The sequence below is a fragment of the Pinus tabuliformis genome, chromosome 8, assembly GCF_031772625.1.
Source record: "Pinus tabuliformis cultivar Carrire ecotype Pingquan chromosome 8, CPIR1, whole genome shotgun sequence".
Taxonomy (NCBI): Eukaryota; Viridiplantae; Streptophyta; class Pinopsida; order Pinales; family Pinaceae; genus Pinus; species Pinus tabuliformis.
The window spans coordinates 1,995,761,493-1,995,788,189 of record NC_142294.1 but is presented as its reverse complement, the minus strand read 5'-3'; the positions used below and the strand labels follow the sequence as shown (position 1 = coordinate 1,995,788,189).

General features: G+C 36.7%; 1 protein-coding gene across 3 annotated transcripts in view; it reads left to right on the top strand.

Annotated features, from left to right (window-relative positions):
* Nucleotides 1–26,697, top strand: part of LOC149244456 (uncharacterized) — a 212,902-nt gene that overhangs the window by 145,770 nt on the left and 40,435 nt on the right. Inside the window, exon 2 of one of the 3 annotated variants that reach the window (XM_089374873.1) lies at nucleotides 15,170–15,364. The exons of the other annotated variants lie outside the window; for them this stretch is intronic. The gene's annotated coding sequence lies outside the window, so the exon portion shown is untranslated. Of the gene's footprint in view, nucleotides 1–15,169; nucleotides 15,365–26,697 lie in introns of those variants that run through there. 3 annotated transcript variants of the gene reach the window in all.

The following is a 26,697-nucleotide window of genomic DNA, read 5'->3' as shown; positions in this document are numbered from 1 at the left end:
TCAATGTTGTTGTTGTTTGGTGTTTAGGTATCTGAATGATATCTAAACTTCTGTGCAAATGTAACATAGATCTCCGGAAACCATGAACGACATATGATAAAAAAATTATATATATATATATATATATATTCTCTTTACATAAACCAACATGCAATTTGGAATTTCACAAGTGCGCACTCAAAACATGACAGCAACCAAAAAATAAAAGAAATTGACTTGAATAGAAAGCAATCGCTTCACCTTCATTCTTGAGCTACTTCTGTTTATTTGAATTTGACTCGTGACATTCTTTATCTAAGAAGGAATCAAAATCATCACTAGCATTATATTCATCCAACACGGACTTTGGATATCCCACTGACATTTGCGTTTTTGTTGCCATGCTTGAAAACCATGGAGTTTCATGTCGGTAGTAGAATAAGATGTGTGTCTGCTGCTCAAGAACACATTCCTTATTAACCATTGTTACCTGACAGAAACCAAAGAGACAACACAATATCAGCGTACACAAAATCCCCTACCGAAATATAATCATAACTTAGCAAAGAAGTTTAAAAGATGTTCTTAATTAATAAACTTTGTATTTGGAAATATTGTTTCTTTAGATTTAAAAAAGACTATGTTGTACAACGCTTCTGTCTATTTATCCAGGCAATTATATCATAGCATATTTCACACAGTAGCAATGTACAGTACCTAAAGTAAAAAAGACAAATTTGCTCAAGAAAATAGATTTAGAAAAGAGATTTGAAAACTATAAGTTTGTCATCAAAGCTTTAATTAATTTAACAACAAACTAGTTGGAGTTTGAAAATCAAAATCATTCATAAGAAATGAATAGGACAATGGCCAAAGTCGCTATTCATATAAATAAAGCTAGAGTCACTATTGCCATTGCAAATAACTGAAATTTGGGCAGTGGTCTAACAGTTAGAGCTTATTTGCCAGGAAAACTCATCAATGAATAGGACAATGGCCAAAGTCGCTATTCATATAAATAAAGCTAGAGCCACTATTGCCATTGTAGATAACTGAAATTTGGGCAGTGGTTTAACAGTTAGAGTTTATTTGCCAGGAAAACTCATCAATAGCATCTTTTTTTTTCCACGGTTTGTTGTGTCTCTAGATCTAGATTAGATAGCTTGCCATTTTCAAGTTCTACCTTTCAAGTATTTATTTTTGGCTCACCTTTTAAAACACATTTTTACCACTCCATTTTTTTTTGTCAACAGAATTGTCAGGACCTACCCATCCTTTGTTTTACATCATCAATAACCATCCATCAATGATATAAAGAATAACAGATACACAACAAAGACCAAAGATGTGCTTGTTGTATACCTATATTTTAGGACTCATTTGACCTTACTGGTACAAAGAGCTCACCCTCAAAAAATAACATCCATGTGGAATTTACAAAACTTTTCTAAATCAAGCTCCAATTAAACCAATCAAAATATGAACATCCTTTTAATCAATAAAATCTTTGACTTAAAATAAAAGTGGCCTAGAATTGAATGTTATATCAGCCATGTCAAGTAACTAACATCGGGTGAGAAATACAAGCCATGCATATTGGATTAGTGAATTAATTGATTTGATAAAGCTCAAAAACAGATGACTTACAGCTAAGAAACACAAATAAATGACTTAGAACTAAGACATGAGGTTGCCCTTTGAACCCTGTCGTTAAATAACTCTTCTTTATGTCACTTACCATTAAACTTTTTCTAATACTAGGTGGAAGTGGTATTGTAACATTAACCTCTGATAGTTTGTGTCCACGACTACTTCTCAAGATCCGCTCCATTACCAGCATTTAGGGCTAGATAAGATACATGCAAAAACCATCAACATGAAAATGAAATCTACATCCTTGAAAAAAATGGGAGGAAAAAAACTATCCACAAATTGAAACAGACTGTAGGATACCTCATTCCTGCAACATGATTATCTTGTCATGAACAATAAAAAAATAAACAAGGAGAAATGTAATTTTTGTCACACTTTGACAATGAAATCTTTTGCATATTTTATGAACAATTGATGAAAAAAGTCAGCTAAAGCTTGTCAACATCAGGATTATAGTAAAACATAAAGGAACCCCTCCAACACATATATAATCCTAAACATAAGTATCGATACATATATGTATTTATTGAGGGCATTGTATTTTGTGAAAATATGGAAGTCAAATCTTTGAAATAACACAATTTATGGTACCACTGCCTTACGAAGTCCATTCATTCGAGTATTTACGAAGTTCATTCACAAATTTCTTCAAAGGTCAAAGTTCAAAGTTCAAACAATTAACATGCAGCCTAAAAAGCTCAGATTTGAAAAGGAGATAACCCAAAGATGTAGAGTATATATCTCAGATTATATATCCTAATTTCCAGACATTGAAATGACTCCTTTTAGCATAATATTGTGAATTCAGCCCAAAATGCTAGAATGTCTTTCAAACATCCAAACAAAGGTCTAGCAGAAAATAGTAAACCATCTCCAATGTCCAAGAACATCATGGAAGAGCATGGTCCAACCATACGCCATGTACCCGACATCTTTCATTTCTTCTTTATATATATGAAGTTTTCGGGTGAATGCTCCAAGAAACACTAGAACCTTAAGAAAAAAACACATAAAGAACAACGAAGATTGAACAAGAGAGAGAGATAAAGTAGCATTGCTCTTAAATCTCTAACCCAAGTATGAAAAGGAATATGCACAAGTGCATGATCGACTATAATAACAACTAACTCCTTCCTCTATTTATATGAGAGGTAAAGGGGCTTTACAATAACAAGTGGACCTAGTCCACTACAAGCAAACTTGCCAGACACAAGTAGGTCCACCCATGTGAAGGAATGTGACATGTGTGAGGCTCCAAGGTGACAATGATTAACAAGCAAGCCCTCCATGGCATGAGCACTACTCCCTAAGGTTCAACAATCCTCCAAAGGTCCAAAGCTGCAAGGCATCTCCATGGTCGTGTGTCTCCTTAAGGACAATGCATATCCAGGGTCATGTGTCTCCTTAAGGACTCCCACACCTATATATCCACTCCCTCAACCCAAGAGTCCACATGTCAAGTGTAAATCTCGATGCAAGCAACCAAGCAACCCTGTGCTATCTAGGGCTAAATAACCTCCTCCGAAATACCCAACTCTACTCCAAGCACATAAACTCCCTTCATGCATCAACAACATAAAGTCACCAAGCTCCATACTTATCCAACACTTCAAGGAAGAATGTCTTTCAAACATCCAAACAAGGTCTAGTGGCAAATAGTAAACCACCTCCAATGTCCAAGTCCATCATGGAAGAGCATGGTCCAACCATACACCATGCACCCGACATCTTTCATTTCTTCTTTATATATATGAAGTTTTCGGGTGGATGCTCCAAGAAACACTAGCACCTTAAGACAAAAACACATAAAGAACAAAGAAGATTGAACAAGAGAGAGAGATATAAAGTAGCACTGCTCTTACATCTCTAACCCAAGTATGAAAAGGAATATGCACAAGTGCATGATCGACATAATAACAACTCATTCCTTCCTCTATTTATATGAGAGGTAAAGGGGCTTTACAATAACAAGTGGACCTAGTCCACTACAAGCAAACTTGCAAGACACAAGTATGTCCACCCATGTGAAGCACTCTACTCTAAGTGACATGTGTGAGGCTCAAAGGTGACAATGATTAACAAGCAAGGTCTCCATGGCATGAGCACTACTCCCCAAGGTCCAACAATCCTCCAAAGGTTCAAAGCTCCAATGCATCTCCATGGTCATGTGTCTCCTTAAGGACAATGCATATCCAAGGTCATGTGTCACCTTAAGGACTCCCACACCTACATATGCACTCCCTCAACCCAAGAATCCTCATGTCAAGTGTAAACCTCCATGCAAGCAACCAAGCAACCCCGTGCTATCTAGGGCTCAATAACCTCCTATGAAATACCCAACTCTACTCCAAGCACATATACTGCCTTCATGCATCAACAACATGAAGTCACCAAGCTCCATACTTATCCAACACTTCGAGGAAGAATGTCTTTCAAACATCCAAACAAGTTCTAGTAGCAAATAGTAAACCACCTCCAATGTCCAAGTCCATCATGGAAGAGCATGGTCCAACCATACACCATGCACCCCACATCTCACAAAGCACCCTCAAGGCCCAAACATGGTGTAAACATTTTCAAAGTACCCCGAAAAGCTAAAAATTATGTCCCTCTCATCATAAAATCCTTTGTAATTCCATGCATATTCGGTTACAACTTTCACTCATAAGTGTCACTAATCAAAGTTTGCAACTCCTCTTTTCTACAAAAAGTGGGAAGACTAACTATAAAATTACCATTAGACATTGGAGTAGAGGCTTTTTATGAAGGCGGTCTGAAAGAGACCATTTGGGGCAAGGGCAGTATCCATACTGCCTTGGTCCTCAGTTGGCATCCATACCTTGACGAAGTTGTTTGTGAAGTGTGCTATTGCATGGATTTTGGAAGAGACTATTTGGGGTAGGCAACATCCATAATGCTATTGATTTGACCTGAGTTGGCATCCATACCTTCTCAGAAGAATTCCTTTGTATCCTATTTATTTTCTGGGTTACTCAGCTACAAACTACTTCCTGCTAGCATTTACATTTGCTCTTCAAAGTCAGTATCCGGTTCTGGTTGAAATCTCTAGTATTTTTTTTTGTTGCTTGTCTTCATATCTTTGCTATTATTTTGTAATTATTCAAGTTTTTGCTACAGTTAGGGTCTTCTTAATTTCTGATAGTTGGTCTGCTTTATTTTTCAGATTTCAGATCTAGTTCTGGAATTTTTGGATTTCAAATTTCAGTTATAATAGCAGAATTTTGGGTTGGCTCAAATCATTGGTATTAGAGCCGCAATTAATAGAAGATTCATATCAGATTTTTCGTTACAGTTCAGATTATTTACTTATGTTCACCAATCTGTTTATCTTTCAAGGAATCCATGTAAGCAAGACAGCAAAGCACAACTCAGAGATATATTGTTACCAACATACACATCAACACAGCAACACTCATAGGTGCATTCATAAATGCTATATCATACATTCGTATATAGTTTTATCAGCAATCTTAGTGTCAGCAAGATGTGATCGTTCTTGCACCTTAATATCTGTCTCACGCAGTCATTTCCTCCTCCTATTTACAGATTTCACAATATCTCAATGTAGATTGTTTTGAAAAAGTATTAAATGATTATCTAATTTCTAACCTTTACCATTTGGCAAAGCCAAAATATATTTCTCCTGTCTTGGCTTGTCTTGTCTTCCGTATTTATGTTGAATGTTCTTTCATTAGTTACTGTCATAAGTTAATAATTAATGTGATTGCTAATGGATTAATGGAGTTAATTATGGGCTAATGAAGTAACTGACCTAAGCAAAGAACATGTTAACTAAAAATTAACATGGAATCAGCGCTCAGGTGAGGACAAGCCCAAGCTGGAGTAAAAGAGAAAGCAATCACCAAGGGAAGTTCATTGATAAGTTCTCATGATTTCTGCAATGGCATATGGGAAATTTCTTAAGTTTCATGTTTCTGGGCAAGGAGACTGAAGTTGAAGTTTTGGGATCAAGTTTTTTTAAATTTATTTCCTTATGGGTTCACGTTGGCCATTTATTGTCCTTTGCAAGTGACGGAATTTTTTTTTTTACTGAATACTCCAAATTATATCTGGCTAGTCATGATCTTTAACAATTTTTTATCAGAAGCTAAAATTCTGAGGAGGAAGGAGTGTTTCTGGGCTACGATTAGCACTACTGGGCACTCACACATGTCTAGAGTTATTGTTTTCTATGGTATGGCTTGGCCCTTTTGTTAGGGCGCACGTAAATTGAGCAAGTTCGACCTTATCTAAGGCATGTTTTAAGTTGCGGGCAACATGACTCCATTTGTGGATCGAACTACCTTCTACTTATGATTTCTTCAATACCTGCAGCTTGAGATTTTTACAAGCATGTCCGTACACATCCAAGACTCCAATGGACAGTTCAAAAACTTTCATGTTACAGGTCTGAAGTATTTTGATGATTGAAGTTGTTTTACTCCTTCCAAAGCGTATTAGAATTCTTGAACGTTTGAAGTTGTGTGAAAGGATATTGTTCCAGCATGATTCAACCCCAACTTTAATAACTTCACTGTGTAATTCTCACAAAATGTATCTCCTTGCAAAGCAATTTGACTTTAAAAATTCTTGACACTAAACTTTATTACAAACCTAAGACATTTTGTGGAGGCAGTTCAGTCTTGTATCAGGACAAAACTGTAGCAGCATTTGAGGCATGTTTTAATATAGACCTGAAGCATCGGTGACCAGTGCTGAGGCCTAAACAGACATATATAGCAGTACTCAAATCAACAATTTGAAGACCATTCCATGGGAAAATCTGTGGTATTCCAACAATGATTTGTCACTATACTCAACAACACTTTAAATATTGTAGCAGAATTGATGAAGGTCGAAGATTGACAATCTATCCTAAATTGAAGCAATAGGCATTGGATAATCCTTTTTCTATGAAGTGTCATCTTAAGGACGAAATTCTTGAACTGATACTCCAGTAGTTACTACATCCACATCAATCCTTGAGATTGTATCAGTGTCACATTTTCTCCATGGAGATTCAGTTGCCAAACAAGCAAGGGTTGCAGAGGACAGAGGTATTGCTGGCTAAAATAGTAATCAAACTTTGTTTGAAGTCAGATTGACCAAGTGCGACAGAGTGTAAGAATTAAGAACATTTGGTTATCAGTGTATTCTTACAGTGCCCATTTGAAATGACTCTTTGCGAGCCTGAACTTCTCATGATGAGCCTATTGGACAGTTCTGAGAAGTTCAGGCTTGGGATTCTGACAAGCATTCCGTACACATCCAAGACTCCATTGGCAGAACGTATGGATCAACTAGAGGGAACTACAAAAAATAGAGTAACTGAACTATCAATACTCCCTATTTATTCTCAACTGCCTTCAGATCTTCAAGCCAAAATATTTCAGAAAGCAGAAAATGGTGCTCGCAAGTGTATTGTAGCCACCAATATTGCTGAGACATCGCTTACTGTCAATGGCATCTTATATGTGATTCATACTGGATATGGAAAGTTGGAAGTTTACAATCCAAGAATGGGTATGGATGCTCTTCAGGTTTTTCCTACAAGCAGAGCTGCAGCAGATCAGCATGCTGGTAGAGCAGGTAGGACAGGTCCTGGGACATGCTATCGTTTGTACACTGAGACAGCATATCTGCATCAGAATGTAATGCTGCCAAATATGTTGCCTGAAATCCAATGTACCAACCTTGGAAATGATTTTTTTACTACTCAAGTCGTTGAACATTGAAAACCTTTTGGATTTTGATTTTATGGATCCTCTTCCACAAGACAATATTCTCAATTCAATGTATCAGCTTTGGGTACTTGGTGCACTTGATAATGTGGGCAGATTGACTACTCTTGGAAGGAAGATGGTTGAGTTTCCTCTTGATCCTCCCCTTGCAAAAATGCTATTAATTGGGGAACAACTTGGCTGTGTCAATGAAGTCTTGACAATTGTTTCTATGCTTTCTGTTCCTTCTGTTTTTTTCCATCCTAAAGACAGGGCTGAAGAAAGTGATGCAGCAAGGGAAAAGTTTTTTGTGCCTGAGAGTGAGGAGTATCTATTCAACCAAAAATGCATTGGGCTTGCACTTGTGAACATTCCATTAAGTTTATAAGTTCATGCCATACAAGTGGGGCAGATATGTTAATGGTGGATGGCTCGCCAACAATGAAATCTGAGAGCATGAAGTCTGCTATCACAAGAGGTACTATGCTCTGAGGCGCAAATCCTCTAGGAGTCGTTTGGCAGGTTCTGCCTTTTTATTATTGCAAATGAGGATGATAAAGTTTGCAAGCACAAAAAGTATGTTGTTGTCAAACTGTGGCTGCTTAGGAAGGACATATTAAATGGTAGTGGTTCCAACCATGCGAGGCAGCCCGGGATAGACATATTAAACCCCAGTGGCTCTAACCTGGATCTCCAAGCTGGTAGATTTATGATCGTTGTATTGGCAAGAGGACGGCCTAGCAAAAGAACACCAAAATAGAAGAAAAAGTGAGAAAGAAAAATAGAAACGAAATGGAATTATATTAATGACATTCATGGCCAAAACATGTCAATGTAATGAGTAGATTCAGGGGTGAAGATTTTTCACCAAGAATTATCCAAAGTATCACCCCATGTTTAAGTCAATGTATGCTTGTGATGTGGATTTCAATACTCCTCAATCTTCTCAAGACAAGATTGAGAATGTTTTGGTATTTTCTTATCATGTCATGACTACATTTAAGAAATCAATGAATCTTCTAGAAATGCAAGTGTGTAAAATTTGTTCTAAATCTGCTCTACTTCATATGAATGCTAGAAATGGTGAACCAAAATAAATGTTGGAAACGCTTCTCTCTCCCCGTCTCCCACCCTTGTAATACTTGCTTAGTCGCTCTCTCTCCCACTCCCATTCATTTCCCAGATAATATTTGCTCACTCTCTTCTCCACACTCCACCCTCATTTCCTAGATAATATTTGATTTACACTCTCCCCCCACCAACACCCTTAATAAGATTTGCTCACTCTCTCCATCCATGAGGGTGGGGAAGAGAGATGAGGGTTGGGCAGCTAGGGGAGAGGGGGGCAGCAAATATGATAAATAATATCTGCTCACTCTCTCTCTCCATCAGATTGACCAATTAGACAGGATTTTCCATCTATGCCATTTCCTAGAGATTGAGATTGAGGAGCACTTCATCTTCCATTGCCTGGTTTAATATGAGGTTTGAGGATGCTTCCGTGATCTTTTTAGAGAGACACAGATGCTTGACAGTTTCTTTAAGTACCCTGAACAGATATGCTTGCCCTTATTCATGCAGGAGGCCCTTTGTCTCTGCTCATCTAACGTCCAGCCACATCAGCATCCTTGATCAGCTCCCACCCAGCGGATCACTTCCTTTATTATGGTGCTCCTGACTAGGGGCACTGAGTAGCAGATGGATAGAGATGACCCCTTATTAGTAAAGACTTGGGGTACTGTTTTTAGTATTTATTTTACAAGTCTGAGCAAGAATCTGAGATAAAGGTTGGCGACAATATTGCAAACAGTGATGGCATGATGACATGTAATATTCCTAATTAGCTATGGCTAATTGGAATATTTGATTTTGTTCGATTTTTGCTTTCTATAGTTATTTGTAAATAAAAAGTGAGGAAGGGGGAACAAAATTCACTTTAGAATAAAAAGTCACTTCCTAGGTAGCACAACGTTGTGACTTAAAGGGGAACCAAGGGGGCCAAAGGGGGATGCAGAAATGGGGCCCACGCAAACACATGGAGGGACTGCGCAGGAGAGAAGGAACACATGGCAAGAAGGGGATCACACAGGAGAAAGTGAGCTTTAGGGATTGTGAGAGGCAAAGGCTGTAAAATAGAGAGGAACCCCCTCATTTGGGATCATTCTGTTTATGAGCATTTGTGATAGTCATTTCGACTTAGAGCACGCTGGCTGTTTAGCTAGTCTGCAGCACTGTTTAGTGCATTAAGTGTCTCCGTTCGGAGATCTCACCCTTAGCCCTGGGGGACTTCGAGTGCCTGCTCGGGCAAGGTATTTCCATTGGCATTCCAGCAGTAGTTTCATCAGCATTTCAGCAGCAGTTTCATCAGCATTTCAGCAGCAGTTTCATCAGCGTCTTTGAGGAACTGTGTAGAACCCCAAGGGGGTGATTTTCGGGGGTCGGCCATTTCAGAAAAGCTTTTTGGGTTTTTTGAGTAGAGTCTGATTCCAGAGTTTCAGCCTTTTCTGAGGAGGGGAGAAGCCCCAAATCCTCATTCGATTTCCAGCAGTAGCAGTAGCACGACAGTTTTCCAGCAGCTGGGACGCAGATTAGTGTGAGGCCATTCCAGGAAAGCTTTCTGGGTTTTTCTGGGTTTCTTGAGTAGAGCCCGAATCCAGAGTTTTAGTTTTTTTCTGAGGAGGGGAGCAGCGCCAAATCATCATTTGTTTTCTAGCAGCAGTAGCAGCATCCCACGCGGAGAGGCCATTCTTGTCATTCTGAGAGTATTTCTTGACTTGCCTTGTGCAAGTCAAGGTGCCATCTGTCTAATCACCTCTTGTACTCATTTATTTCTCAGTATAATAAAATGGATTAGCATTTCTCGCTGCATTTCTTGTGTATCTGCTTATATTTCCGGTTTACATTATTATATGCTATTCCACTGTTATTTTATCACTTCTAGGTTATTATATCATTTGCACATATTTGGTTTGAGATTTTGCTGGGGTTTGAGGAATATTCCGGGTTAGGGATATTACATGACAGTAATATGGATAAGGCAGATATATCAGTGAGCAGTGACTATATTCTTGACTTAAATAAAATGACTTTGGGGCATAGCAAGGCAGTGACACATTAACCTTTTGACTGTGTTCACTAACGAATAGTGACCAGTATGACAATAGGGATTTGAAAATATTATGTGGCAGAATAACCTTCAGAAAGGAAATCACCTTGTTTGGAATAATGTCCTTGACCTTGATAGCAACAATGAGATAGCATGACAACAATATACAGAACTTGGTTATATTGTGGCTGAGAAATACTTTGATTTGCATTGCTTTGATTTTCTCTAGTTTATCTAAAGTAGAGGAGAAGATATTTGGAACAGTGCCAATAAGGACTATGAATCAATATTAAGACACCTGTGGCTCAGTCATATTTATAGCTGTCAGTTCAAAAGGAACAGAGCAGTCCTCTCCAAGTTAAAATCCAAAGCAAGTCTCTTTATATCTTCATTTAGTTAGAAATATTTATGATATCAAGGTATGATTCTACCAAGTTGAATTTATTATTGAATGGTTAGCGCATGTGAAAAAGATTGTCCGGGCATTTTTGTTGATGGAGTTGTAGCAAGATGAGGGCAAATTGATGAACTCTGAACTGAAGTAAGACTTCAGAGGGAGCTATAGACTCTCTAGCAGAATAACTTGATGATAAAGACAAGTCATGTCCACTGATTATGATGACTCTGATGATGCCTTTAGCTGCATTGATGACCTTGGCATATCGGCCTAAGGGTCTATAGTAGAAAAATGACAGGTTGCAGGTGGCTCATTGATTATGTTTAGAGGAAATTATGAACTAGCCACGTTGATTGAATTATAAAGACACCATAACTGATGATGCCTAATTAATGACCCTCTCATTTATTAATATAAAAGGGAGTTGACTTTTAAAGTCAAGATAGACCCAGCCTTCGTTTTTTTCTACACTTAAAGGTCCGATGAGAAGGAAAAGCGACTGGTCTAAACATGTATATCTTGTGGAATCCTTGGTGTTCTTGATAAACACCTTATCAGCCATATGGCATTCCAGTTCTATAAAGGGGCATGAACTTTTCAACTTTGTTCTTGTTTGTTTAGTTCTCTCATTTCCGTTGGTGCAATGTATCATTATTTTCTCCAACTACATCATGAGCTAGTGTACAAAATTAGATATACTTTGCATTGTCAATTATATCCTTAAGAAATTGGTCGCTGTAAATGTAGCATGTAGAGACTGTTTGTGGAATATTAGTGTTGTGGATAATTTTGATCCCATTTTGAAAAGGATTTCCCAACATGGAAGATATTACTATGGATGTCGTTTCAAAAAGTAATTCTTGAAGGAAAGCCATTAAACCATTAATGGAAATTATAGGTTTAGTATGTCGGAAAGAACAACATGGTGCAATTAATATCAAGTCATCATTGGAAATTATTTTGAGGCAACTACTATTCTATATGCTGAAAGTCATCTTATAGAACAGATCTTTTTAAAATGTCTCAGTTTGGATGAAGAATGCTCTGCTTATGGTGGTTTATTGCATTGAACTACAAAAAACTGGGTTTTTTTTGTCAAGATGGGAGAAGTTCAACAATGCAGGTTCATCCATCAATCATCTAGCATGATAACTATGACAACATCTACCAGCAATAGGTTCCTGGACTATATGAAGGTCAAGATTGTTGTTCATCATCTTTCTTATTGGACTATCTTCAAATACAGTGGTGCATATATCTATATAATTTCCATCTTCAGTGGATCTAGATATCAAGGGATTAGGAAGCAAATTTAGAACAAGGCAACAGTGATTGTGGTAGAGAGACTTTGAAATAATACTCAAAGAAACTTACAACCACAATTTTGACAAAATGCCATATTTCTACAATTTGGATATTCGGATTAATTTAGGAATCCAAATAATAAACGTGCAATGGGTGAGGATTCCCTCCCAAATGGGGATTAATTCACCCCTTAATAAACACATGATACAAAGAGTCCTATGATGGGCTACACTTCAAGAGTGCTGGCTACTATACATGCCTACTAGTCATGTTAGATTATTTCCCAAATACATTATTTACAAATGCCCAGTCTTCTCAGAACTTTTTTATTGGTGCAAGGCAAAAGCAGAAACTTATGTTATTAGTTGCCTGATTCAAGAGATGGCTACAAAAAGGGAGGGTATGGCAGGATTCATACACATTAGATAATACAAATCTTGGCACGTGGTTGGTTAGAGTTTGCAATGAATCTGGAATTGGAAAAGACCTCTAAGAGATAGAATTTCACAAGCTATGGGAGAAGGGTCTTAATACAAGCTCCATATTATGTTATCAAAAATATCTCATTCGCAGGGACAAAGATATTAAAGGCTTTTTTTCAATGGTCCAATTTGAAAAAATCTCAGAACGATACCAAAAAAATGTCCAAGTGGAAAAATCTGCCATGGTTGTTCGTTCTCAAATTCGTTTTTTTTGTGGTACCCACAATGTCATGCATAATGAAAAGTGTTTTGGTAGTATTAATAAGTCTATGTTGCCTAGGCTAGCAACGAAACACATCAGAAAGCTACATTAGCTTTAATCTTACCAAACTTGAAGCAGGAAAACAACTCTGTCATCAAATATCAAATTAAAATAGGGTGGAGCAAGCTAGGCATCAACAAAGCATCAAGGGACACTTTAATCTACATGACATCATACTTCATAGCAATGTCAATGTAGAAATATTGCTTGTAGAAAGATGTTGAGTACTATAGGGATCATGACAACTCTCTTTATTTAAATAAATTCTAAATATCAAGGCAGTTACAACAACAATACTTTTGTAGAATCCCAAGATCTTGCAGGTTTCTATACATGTCAACTAGAAACTAGTAAAGGGCAGAAACAATGTGCCAATTGAGAATCCAACAATGTTGAACTAAAGCCCTTGAGGAATTTCCTTCCATGTAAGGTAAAATGTTAGACTTTTTAGTGCTAAATGTTACAACCTAGGCTCTATTGTAGTTTATTGGAAACAATGATTAAATTCTGAAGAGTGCAGACGACGTTGGAAAAATTAGTTGCATGATTGAAGACATATAATGGACAAACAACATGTTTAGAATTACAACATTCCTATAAGCCCAATTCGACCTTTGATTCAATAATACACACCACGACTCTTCTTTGACATGCGAATTACAATAGTTGTAGTGGAGATATAACCTTGAGTTGGCCCATCTTCCAAGTATATTGATTCGATGATAAAATGATAATACATTTTCTATATTTGATGGCAAGTTTAAATCAGATTGAACTGTAATATGATCTGTCTTCTCCCTTGATTGATGGGCAAGAAAGGATCCAATCTAGGACTACTAGATGGAAAATCAATCGAAGAAGGTTGAAAATCAATATTTTTCCACAATGCTTAGTGTTCATGCATGTAGTTTGTTTAGGGAAGATGATGTCATACTAGAGGGATGCCTTGATTTATAAGAAAGTTCAATGGTTTTTTCAATTTGTTCAAAGCAGGGGAAATGGGGCTCTATATTGCAAGGATAGACTCCAGATGACCATGGTAAATAAATCTCTTGTAAATGAGACTATCCAGTGAGAGAATATCATGTCCATTGGCACTCTACTAAAACCAAGCACTAATTATCGAAGGTGTTCAAAGGTCAAGGACAAGAGAGATATTTCTTTTCGCAGCTTTAGAGAGTAATCTAATGCTGTCAATATTTGGATAGGCTCCAAACACCTGGTATGTAATTTCACCTAAAACCAACCAATCCTAATAACTTGAGTTTGATATTTCTTCTAAGGTTTGTATTCTACTCTCCAAACCTTGATAATGCTCCTAGGGGTTGTCCTCTACTCTATGATAAGAAATTAATATAACAAGCTCTATGGTATAACGTGGCAAGGGTAAATGGAATTCACATGATCTATAAGTAGAGTTTGAGGATTTCATAGCTTGTATTATAAGTGTAATATACCCTATAGAAACAAAGATAAATGCAAATAACATCCATATATTTAGTATAAAGTAATAACAATACTCAATGCAATTGTAATGGTAACCAAAATAAGATACCTTGATTATTAGGAGCACAATGTTCACTTGCCTCTTCTAGGAGGGAACCTTTAGTAGAGTAAAGCTTGGTTATTGGCACCGTTGCCGGGGATAGAGTTTTTCTGGCCCTGGTGTTTCAACGACATATATCATTCTTTCATCTTTCGCATATCTCATTTGAGCTGGCAGAGTCAACATTTTTTGGCATCATTTGGATCTTTTCATCACCTTATCTTTCGTCATATCAACAACTTCTCTTCAGTTTGTTTCTTGTTTGGGTGGCGACTCCATTTTCTTATTTTTCCCAAATAAGAAGCTTCCCTCATATCTGCTTATTGGTTGCTTTTTGGATCCTAGAATTAGATTCATTGCTCAAGTGGCGACTCCACTTCTTTCATCTATTAATTTTCTTGAGCAGAGATCTCATTCTATCATCCATTTGGTCCCTCGTTATTCGTCATGGATAATTCGTTTAAACCATGTCATTTTACTGATGACCTCCATGATTTTCCGGAAGTGGCCATTTCTAAATTACCTTTGTTCTCAAGTGGTGATTCAGTCGCTGTTAAAAGACATCTAGGCTTGTTTACTCGTATAATGATCATATATTGTAGACCCCCTCAGTATAATCATGAAGATGTCAAAATGTGTCTTTTTGTCTTTTCTTTAGAAGGTGATGCTTTGAATTGGTTTAACGATCAATAATACAGCCCACCAGGAAGAAAAAGCGCAAGAGGAAGAAAATGAGAAGAAGATTTGATGCATCAGACGGCCGCGAGCAGCTTGATTTTCGGATAGGAAAAAGTCTTACCATTTGTAGAATTGGACATGGCACATCTGACAAGCAGCTGACAGATTTTTCTGAAAGTATGCAAATGCTCAGTATACACTATATTGAACACATCTGATGCCATGGGGCATCCTTTGTACTGTATTTCTAACCCTACTCCTTGTCATTTCAACATTTCATTTCTGTTTTAGGATTAGATTTACTTTTCTAGATAGTTAATAAATGAAGAGCTTATATCTTTCATGTGCTTAATGTTATATGATGATTTTTTGATGGACACTACTTATGTTTTATTGTGTATTGCGTGGATGCAGATTCTGGATTCTCACATTCCTGCAGTGCAGCAATGTGTCCCCAAGTGGAGCCAGATGTTGACCACTACGTGTCAACTTCCCATAGCAGTACACCTCGTTTTCTTCGCAAAAGGGATAGCGCTTGATTGACATGTCCGTGCCATTCGACAGTCATCGTCGACCTGATCATGTTATGTTGTAAACCCAGTCCGCATGTGTAAATTGTAAATAATCTTAGCAGATCTGGGTCATGTATGTAAATTGCCTAGGTGGACCTAATTTTCTAGTGATAATCTACGTTCCGGAAAGTTTTTTGTCTCACCGATCCATGATCGGCAGAGTTTTCCTTCAGCCTAACCCCAAAGCCGGAATGAATTTTGTCATTAGAATCTTAGAGGAATCCTAGTGTGTTGATCTGCTAGATTATATTTGGCCGCAGAACTGGGTGGTCTATGAGGGGTCTATGTCAAATGGGTTTCCCTCTTTGAGATGTAAAATTGTAAAAATCATGATGTAAAGTTTCTTGAGGGTTAGAAAATGTTTTAATTCCCTCATGAGTCCTAAGTCCTAGGTCCTAGGTGATTTTTCCAAAGGCTAAGTTCGAGGATCCAAAAATAAAAATTAAAAAATAAAAAAAAATTAATTAATTAAAAAATAGATAAAAATAATAATAAAATTTTAAAATTTTAAAAATAATTTAAAAATAAAAAATAAAATAAAATAAAATTAAAAAAAAAATAAAAAAAAAATAATCAAATTTAAAAATTTTAAAAATAATTTAAAAATAAAATAATAATAAAAATTAAAAAAAAAAAAAAAATAAAATAATAATAAGTCAAATTTTTGAGTAAATAAATGCAAAATTTTAATTGTGTAATATATTAAAATGCATTTAAAAATTCGACGTATGAGATTAAAAGAAATCTTGATCCTCATCGATGGTCGAGATTAGTTTGACATGGATCACTCGAACTAGCCGTTGGGAAATTTTCCTTTAAATAGGGTGCTAGGGGTCATTTGAGATCAGATTGGATCTGAGTGTCTGGTGCTAAAGAAAGCTCTCTTGTAGTCATTTTGGTGCAATAAAGAAAGACTTTGGGGTTGAAATCTTGCTGGTTTTACTCTTCTGGAAATGCTGTAAAATGTTTTGTTTTTCTGCATAATTTTATTTTCAGCTATTGATTTTAGCTTGATGAAGATTGATTTAGGCACAGGTATCTTGTCTGATCTCTGGGTTTGAATGATAGCTTAGATTCTGAAATATAATGGCAGGTATCTCCATTTGATCTGGATTTTACTATTGTTTTCTCCCTCTATGTTAATGGTTGATTTTTAAGCTGTGCAGAAAATCTTAGTTTTGAGTTTACTGGGCGTTAGGGGAAGTTCTAGGCTGAACCAGCGAACTCCCAGATCGCGTTTTCTGAAAGAGCCCAGCCAGTTTTAATCCGGGGCTTATCATCTGAAATTTTTTATGAATGCATGCAGGGTTTTTCTGAAGCATCTCACATTAAATTAAAATTCTGAAAATATTTGTGGCATAACAAGAAATCTGGCTATTTTAGAGTTTACAATCTGTAAATATTGTAGTTTTTTAGCTGTTTTTAAGGATTTCAGTTTTGTTTCTTGCACATTTTACTTCTTGGTGTTCTGTTTTTGTCATTGCAGGTTGCAGGTTGGAAGAGAACATTTTATTTGAAGCCAGATCTAGGCCCTGGAGGATAAGATCTGGCCCCAGGTTCAGTTCTGACAGATACATTCACTTCAGATCTGGAAATTTCTTGTGGGGTCTTTCATCAGGGAAATCTGAAGCGGATTGATTTAAAATTTTTAACTCTTTTGAAGAATTTTGAGGGTTTTTAGGGCAACAAACGCTGCAAGGGAATCGCTGCCTCCTCTACGTAAAATTCCTGCTCCATTCCATTCAGCTTTCTCTATTCAACCCATTCTAGTTTCTTTCATCTTTCGCTGCCAGCTCCCCTAGCTCATTGTGGTTATCTCTATAACCATCAGGCAGAAAATCGCAGCCCCTTTGCCTGTCTCTCTGCGTCCATTTCTTTTCCTGCGTGGCTCCTTCTCCTCACGCAACTCCCTCAGACTTGTATGCCAAAAAAAAAAACACATTTTTTTTTTAATCGTTGCTCCCTCATCGCTGCCCAGGCCTGCAATCTGAATTCCCCCACTGCCCACGTTGTTGCGGCTTCTCTACGTTGCCTCACCAACCCTCGCGCAACTTTTCTCCGGCCATTTCATTCTCACCTGCCTGACGTCAAGCATTCCTCAGCTGTATCCACACTCCTTATGCTTCTCCAAAACCTGCAAGCATCTCCACTTATTCTCCCTTCAGCTGCTCAATCAGCAAAGCTACAAACCTGCACACATCAAGCAGTAAAAAACAAGAAATCGATTTTTGGTAAGTCAGCGTAGAGGTTTAGCGTAAATGGTCTTTTAGGCTTCATGTTTAATTTACGTTTCATTTTAGTTTAGCGTAGTTTTGTATAGTATATCCCAGATAGGGTTAGCATTGATAGCATTTCCTTTAATAAATAGCAAAATTCGATTCTATTTCCTTTAAGTTTAGTTCTTTAAAAATAAAAATGAACAGCAAAATTCGATTCTATTTCCTTTAAGTTTAGTTCTTTAAAAATAAAAATGAACGAAAAGTTTTCGATTTGATTTTTGTTTCTTTTAAAAAGCCATAAAAAATATAAAAATAAAACAAAATCGATTTTCATTTTTTTTTGCTTCAAGTTTAGTTTTGTATTTTTTTATAAATAAAAAATTATAAAAAATAATAAGTTTAAGTTTTAATGTTTTGGGTTTTTTTTAATTTATTTTTGGCAAAATATATATATATATATATATAAAATCCCAAAAACATAAAAGTTAATCCTTAGGCTTTTTTTTTAGAGTTTTGTTTTATAGTTTAGATTTTTAGATATTAGTTTTGTTTTATCTTAACCTTAGAATTTTATTTAAAAAATAAAAATAAAATTATAAATTAAAAAATCTCATAAAAAAATTTCCTTTTTTCATTTTTTTTGTGTTGGATCTTAGTTTAGAATTAAAAAAAATAAATTAATAAAAGGTTAAAAAGGGTTAGTCTTTAGGATTACTTTTAAGTTAGATTTAATATTTTTAAAGTTTGATTTTAAATAAAATTGAAAAATCATAAAAAAAAAATTAAAAAATGGCATAAAAAGGTTTCTTTAGGATTTCTTTTTGGATTAAATTTTAGATCTAGTTTAGTTTTTTTATTTGATTTATTTTTAGGTCTGAGTTTTATTTCTTTAGAATTTAGATTTAGTCCTCATTTTTTTTTTAAATTTAGTTTAGTTTTATTTTATTTTTAGAACAAATCAAAAATCATAAAAAAAAGGGTTTCTGAGTTTTATTTAGAAATTAGATTCTATATTGTGTATATAAATTAGAATTTAGATCTTAGTTTTAGACTTTATTTTATAATATTTAGTTTTAAATTCCATTTCATTTGTATATATTTAAATTCCATTTTTCATGTAGTTTAAATTTAGATGTTTTGGTCTATTTTGATATAAGAAAAAATAATTAAAAAAATATAAAAATTAAAAAATATTTTGAAAAAGCTTAATAAAAAATCGAAAATTCATTTTTGTGGTATCTATGTTCCACTTCTTTATGGTTAAATGCACTTAAATGTTCGTCTAAAGTTAGCTATATGAAAGTGGTAACTAGTCAGCATTTAAATTTTATGATCACTCAAAGTATTTGATTTTTCTTGAAGTTTAATTGTTGGATCACTATTAAAGCATTGTGCGTTTATCGAATATCTTGCATTGCTTGGGTTTTTTGATGATAAATGATTGTTTTACAAGGTTCATATTTTCTGCAACATCTAATAAATAATCACTTAATCATTAACTCCATAAGGCACTGGTCCATTAAATTAATAAAATCAATTAAGTGCTTGTTTTCCCTCGTGTCTCCCAACCCAATTGGTTCACAGTTGGTCATCCATTGCCCCATAGGGTCTACCCCCCTTAGCCGCCGGAGACGGGCTTAAACGGAGAGATCGGGGATCAGGGTGACAGCGCCCGGTCTGAGCGTTGTCGTGACAATCTGTGCGACAACACAAGGCATGTCTTACAATGTTTTTACCTCTATATATACTACTTTCTAACCTTCTAGAACATTCTAGAGGAAAACCTTGTAGCAAGTCCTCTCATAATGGTTGCAGTCACACTACTACCATCATTGTATAGTAATGATGGCGTTTCTTATATAACCATATATTAATCTATTTGTTAAGGGTTAGGGAGGCTAGGACCCTAACATGTCCTCCCCCTTAGAGAACAACCTTGTCCTCAAGAGTTGAGATGTGGAAATTGGTGTAGAATGTTAGCAGGCTGGAAGGTGACACCTCAAGTGGTCTTTCCTTCCATTGTATTAAAACTTATTGAATGGTGTGGTGGTAGAGATGTCTCTCATAGTGCTTGAGGACTACTTCTAGCTGCAACCAAATGGAGCCTTCTGCATCCAATTTTGATAGACTAGTTCTAACAATGCAATTGGATCCAAACACTTTCTATTTGGGGCTTGTTTCACTTGACTACTGTACATGTGGCTTGAACAACCCATAATTTATGTGTTTTGGATTGGTTAATGGTAGAGAACTGTGTTTTACTTCTCCATTGGTTAGATTAATGGACTTCCCTTAAAATATTAGTTAAACATCTCTTTATAAATAGAGATGCATTTCCTCATTGGTACTCATGGTTGGAGTGCGGGAGAAATACCTAAGCATTCTGATATTTTGGAGATTTATATATTTAGGAAAAAATAGACCCCATTCTTTTAATTGCACCTAGGGAGTCATGTCAACCCAATAACCACCTCCTTTGGGTCAGGATGTAAGGGGGTGTGTTACAATATTTTGGCTATTATTAATTGTTGGGTAGTGTATCCAAGCTCTAGTTTGTTTGGTCAATGGAAGATAGGGAAGAAGAAGTCCTCCTTGAGGTTACAAACCCTAACCAAGATAGCAAGGCACTTAATCATTAATAAGAATTTGGTTTGTGAATCTTCTAAGGTTTGTTTGAGAACAACAAAGGTACAATTGAGGCTCATTCCAGGCACAATAAGCAGACAACAAAGGACTGAAGTTAGTTTGTGTTAAAATTGGCAACTAGGGCCAAATTCCACTTTGGACATCTGATTTGATGAATATGATTATTGCATTAAATTCCTCTTTTCGAGAGGACCAAATTCGACATAAATATCATCAAATTTGGACAAGGAAAAATATGTTTTTGAATTTAATCCCTCACATATGCAAATTGTCAAGGTCGGCTTGGGGTAAATTATTCAAGTGGAACCCTTCTCCAAATCCTATAAATAGAAGTGTCCTCCAAACATATTGGACACATCCTATCACCCATTTTCTCTCTCTGAAATGGCCGTAGAAGGAAGGATATCTCTAGTGAAGAAGGAAGGGATAGATTGACGTCTTGGTTGGGTTGTCTAAAGGACCAAGTTCCTCAGGAAGGAGGCCAAGCTTGTTAAAGGCTTGTTTGAATTTGTTTGGACTGTTTTGTGGGTGGTTCTGCGTTTACAAAGGTCAGAATTAGAGCAGAAAGGAAGCTGCGTTCATGAGGGACATTTGTATGTTGTTTGGGCTTATCTTTAATTGGGTTGTCTCTCCTATAGCAGGTCGCAGCACTAGTTGTGTGCTTCAGGTGGGCCGCAGGCCTAGATCACCTTGGACAAGGGACTGACGGAATGATATGAGGCCGCATGACTTGGAGTTCTTGAATAGGGGGTTGTGTCACTTGTTTTGGAGCTGGTTACTAGCCCAGATCAACAACGAATTGGAGCAAAAGTGTTTGGAAGGAGGCTACAGTCAAGGAAGAGGTTTGGATGGTGAGGAAAGGGTGTTGTAGCAGCCTACCAACAAACCTTACCAGTGACTAGACTTGTACCAACATGTGAGGGTGCTTGTATGTAGGCAGATCAACTAGAAGGAAGACAATCTAGGAGGAGTGAAAGACTGTTGTAGTAGCTTGCCATCAAACCCTAACCAGAACACCAGAATACAAAAGCTTTTACAGCTGTATGACTCAAGCCTAAGAGGGCACAAATTGTCTTCTCCAGAATTGCATTGTTGAGTTAGCTATGTATCTAAGGACAGTGATATTGAATCTCCAAATTGGAAAGTCAATCTTTCCCTTAAATTATTGTACTCTCTATGTTGAACATTTGATATTAATATTAAGAAGAATTGATCAAGGGTTTTCCCCATCTTGGGGTTTTTCCCTAGCTTGAGCCATATCCTTGTGTTCTCTCGTCTTGCTTGTCTTCTGGATCTATTGTTTATGTTCTTTCTTCAGTTACTATCAATAATGATTCATATGATTGCTAATGGAAATGATATGGTCTGATAAATGGGCTAACATTGAATATTGAAGAAACTGACCTAAGCAAAGAACATGTTAACCTACAAATTAACATGGTATCAGAGCTCAGGTGAGGACAAGCCCAAGAAAGATAGAAATAAATCACTAAGAACTTCGTTTCAGGCCCTAGTAAGGAAGGAGAATCTATAAAGATTAAGGCCTCATTCTAGGCATGATTTCTAGTCATAGTATCTATGACTAGGCTTAAATATTATCTAAAGAAAGCAAAGATTTTAAAGGGCATATATTCCTTGATCTGGAGGACTGAGGGTCTAATCTAATAGCCCACACCAAGCCAAGTTATCTTTCAAACGAATCGGAGTTTTGGGTTCAGCATATCACAATTTAGGGAGATCAAATTAACAATGTTTTCTCAGAGGCCCGAATTTCTGTTTGGAAATATTTTTGAAGTTGTCCTTTGATTCATACATAAAGCAACTATTCAACAATTAATCTTGTGATTATCCTCTAAGTTCTCAGCCCAAGTGAAGGAAGTATAATACTTAAGGATTTCTATTTCTTCATCCTTGATTGAGAAGGAATCCTTACCTCTGCAAATTGAAGGACAGACAAGAAGCAAACAAAAAAAATAAAAGGTTTCCTCAGACCAAGTATCAATTTTTGAAGTCTTAAAGCTTCAACATTATTTGATCTATTTAACTAGTTTGAATAGAGGTCTTAATTCGTGAATAAGGATGTTCCGAGCTTGGTCAGTCTGATCATATACTGGACATCATCCATCCTCAGTATTTGGCATTTAAGTATTGTTTTTTGAACTATGGAATCTATGCACACTTATCGATGCTTTGTAAAAGTCCAGTACATCTTGTAACCCTTCATCTTTTGGAAGGCAGCTTGAAAAGCTTCAGACTTCAAGCTATATATTGCAGACAACATCTTTGGTATGATTGAATCATACACAAGACATGGCAATCAGGTTCATATTTTTGTATTATCATCATCTCAAATGAGTAAGTTGATGCACATTGTATAATTATAAGAAGCCTGCAGTATGTGTGACTTCTTGTCCCTCTACAATAAAGAACACTATTTTTGCATCTCACTTGCAGGAAGGTTAACATTGGCATCATCACACATACATACTTACAATCAACATTAGGAGAAGTATTGGTATGGCATACTTGCAGTTCGAGACAGTTATGATATTTTGATAAATTATTGATGACAATATCATATTGAAATTCTGATGTCAAGGCTTCACAATTAAAATTGGGAGCAAGTCATGGGCATAGGTAGTTTGAACTTCTCTTTCCTCATCATTCAAATAAAGACTAGAAAAGGAACAATGTTCCATTATTCTAATCACAATGACATTCAAACCTGTATCATAAAGAAGAGGGAGCTAAGTCTCCTATACAAAAAGAAGACCTACGACGATGGATCTCCAGTTAAAACTCATCACCTTGCTGTACTGTTTTTTACAGTAGCATAAAATTATAATTTGAGAGCAAGAGGATAGTCACGACAAAAGGAAGAACACCTTGTATCTGTGCATTAAACTACAACAAATCTATAATCTGATCAAAGCCTGTAGCCTAGAGGTGATTTACGTCCAGCATAAAGCTTCTAAGCATCTTATTTAAATTTTGTTACAGGGCATCGTGGTTGTGCATATGTTGTTTTGATCATACTCTACACAGAACTAAGTCTGATATGACCTCTTCTGTCAGAATGCTATTCTTCCAAAATAATGCCTTAAGGAGTCAAAGATCAGAAATGATCTTTGTAGCCATACTCCTCTCTGGAACTTGCCAGTGCTAGAAAGGTCAGATGCATACACATAAGGTGCCTGACAACCAATGAAGAAGTGTAAATCCTCTGGAGTAAAGGAACAGATCTGAAGGTGCTCTATCATTGTCTCATCTTCCGCAATTTTGTTTCCAATCAGTCTGGTTTTCTTGAAGTATTGTAATTGAGATAGAAGAAATGACAATTGTTGAAGGATAATACAATGAGTACCTCTGGAAACGATCTTTCTCAGTGAATTCTACAGCTCTAATCTGAGTTTTCTTCGATTAATGTCTGAGGTTCTAATCAAAGATCAAAGATTGTTAAAAGGGACAGTATGAAGAAGCCTAGCACCTGATGAAACCGTGTTGGTAGCAGTCATCTTGGCGCCTTTGGGTACCCTTGGAAGTCTAGTCGTTAAGAGAAGAAGTGCATAGCACTTTGAAGCAATTTCTTGTAATGACCCTTATGTGCAAGGAAACAAAGGTACCTTGAAGAAAGATATGGATGCATGAATAAGAAATCATGAATTAAGTTATTTGATGATTCAAGGCTAGGCGAACACCTGAAGCAAGGCTTCAGAGGGAGCGACAAAATCCCTGATGACTTTTCCTACCCAATAAATTATGATAATTGTAAGTTATGTCAATTGGGTATGATGAGTCCGATGATCACTGTCACCTCAGAAGGATAGGTTGTAGATATCTCGATGTTTATGTATGGACGAGATATGTCGATTAGAGTATAAATATACAGTAACTGATGATGATGATCCTCATGTTTATCAATATAAGAAGAAGTTGACTCTTAAAGTCAAGGTGGAAGACCTTACCATGCTGCATTGTTCCCTACCCTTAAAAACTGTTGGTCTTCATTCATATATCTGGTGGATCCCTGTTTATTTCTATGGATAAGCCTCATATGTTGGACAATTGCTTATTGAGGTATGCCTGTGACTCTATTATCTATGACTTGAAGTGCACTATCAAACATTGCTATATTAACAGTATGTGATGTATCTGCTGAGATCTACCTTTATTGCATGGATGAATTAAAGATTGAAGTCTGTGGCTCTAGGAACTCCATTGATGCTGAATGAATAAAGTAGCAAGCATGGCTTATTATGAAGATATTTGAGAAAGCTCTTCAGTAAGTCATTTGAGCACATATTGGAAACCACCGCTTCGTATCAGGTACCACTTTGTTGGGATATGATCAAGCTCCAACAATATAGGATGGATGTACAGGATTACCGCCATCCCTTGCAAAGCCTCCTAGAAAGATTCTTTCAAAGAGAGGCGGGAGGTCACGGATAAACCTTACCATGAGGGTCTCGGTTGAACATTAAGTTCTGGGAGCTCCTGGGCGCTGGGGGTACTTCTTTAGTTATAAGTAACCATAGTGTGAGTGGTTCACCTTCTCCTAAATGTGCGCTGTGTACAGGGTGAGTGGTTCACGTTCCCCTGCAATACCCCATGATGATTGACATTTTTGTAAGGTGAGTGGTTCACCTTCCCCTACGATTGATGACACGTGTGAAGGGTGAGGGGTTGACCTTTCCCTACGATTGATGAGATATGCATAGGATGAGTGGTTCACCTTCTCCTATGGCATATAAGCAGGATGAGTGGTTCACCTTCTCGTGCGAACACCCTGTGAGATCTGCATATAGGCATCAACTGGTTGTCACATGTGGACATGTCGGTGGGACATGGTTCATCCTTTCCCCATGTGTAGGATCCTTCCAACCATTGATGATTGGAATGCATGTAGGATGCAATTCATCCTTTCCCTACTCTCGTTGCATGCACGTAGGATGTGGTTTGCCATTTCCCTACAATGGTTGTGACATATGATTGTAGGATGTGGTTTATCCTTTCCCTATGCGTGGTTGCGACATATGTTTGTAGGATGTGGTTTCTCCTTTCCCTTTGTGTGGTTGTGATATATTCTTTCCCAGTGGGTGTTCCATCATCATCCTACCCATGTAGTCTGTGACACATGGGAAGTACCTCTCATCTGGACAATGAGTTGGGAAAAGTGGTTAGGAACCATAGCACTACCGATGGACGCATCATGTATTGCCATACTCCCTATGAGTAGGATGCATGATGTTCAACAACTTTATCACTTGCGATCAAGTCCAATTAGGGTTCGGGCCAGGATTAGGAATACATACTCATTCTTCCTTGATAAAGCCACCCTAAAATGTCAAGGTCATTTTATCTAATAAATTTCCTATATTATAATCAAAACAATGTGTATCATTAAGATCTATTAAAACTCCATTTAGTCCAGCTTCGATCTAGCTAGATCTAAACTTCATGCAGAAGACTCTGGTTGATTGGCAAGATACCTGTAATACAAGAAATTGTAATTTAAATAAAGGAATAACACATTTATCCTAGGTCCAAAAATGCTTCGAATCCAGGATGTTTGGAACTATAAAAGAGAAGAGGGTCAAACTACTAATTGTATTGAAATCAAATCCCAAGAACAAATAAGAGGTAGAAAGGGGAATGAAGCCTCGTGATCAAACCTATTTATCCATCTCTAAAGACTAATTAAATAGATGTACTGTCCTTTTAAGTAATGCCTCGTCACACTCAAATTCTCACTGCATTGAAAATTCTAAAGATGCCATAATCATGTGATCTTGGAGGCAACTACTAGGCAAGCCACCTACTTTGACCTTAGAAGCCTCACCTAGAAGTTGCCTCTATGCTCTTACATTTATGGTTTAGACTTCTAAACATGGTGAGAGTTTGAGCAATAACAAAGCCCCACTCTTCACCAATAATAGGTATGCATGCTCACTCTAATTGAACCTTGAACATAATTTCTTAAGCAAGACATAATAATCTATGTGTAAGTGGATAACACTATATGCAAGGCACACTTAATTGTAACTGGATAGATAAGATTAAGTTTGAAATAAGCCACATGTATCCACCTTGTCACAGTGTACTATCTTGGGC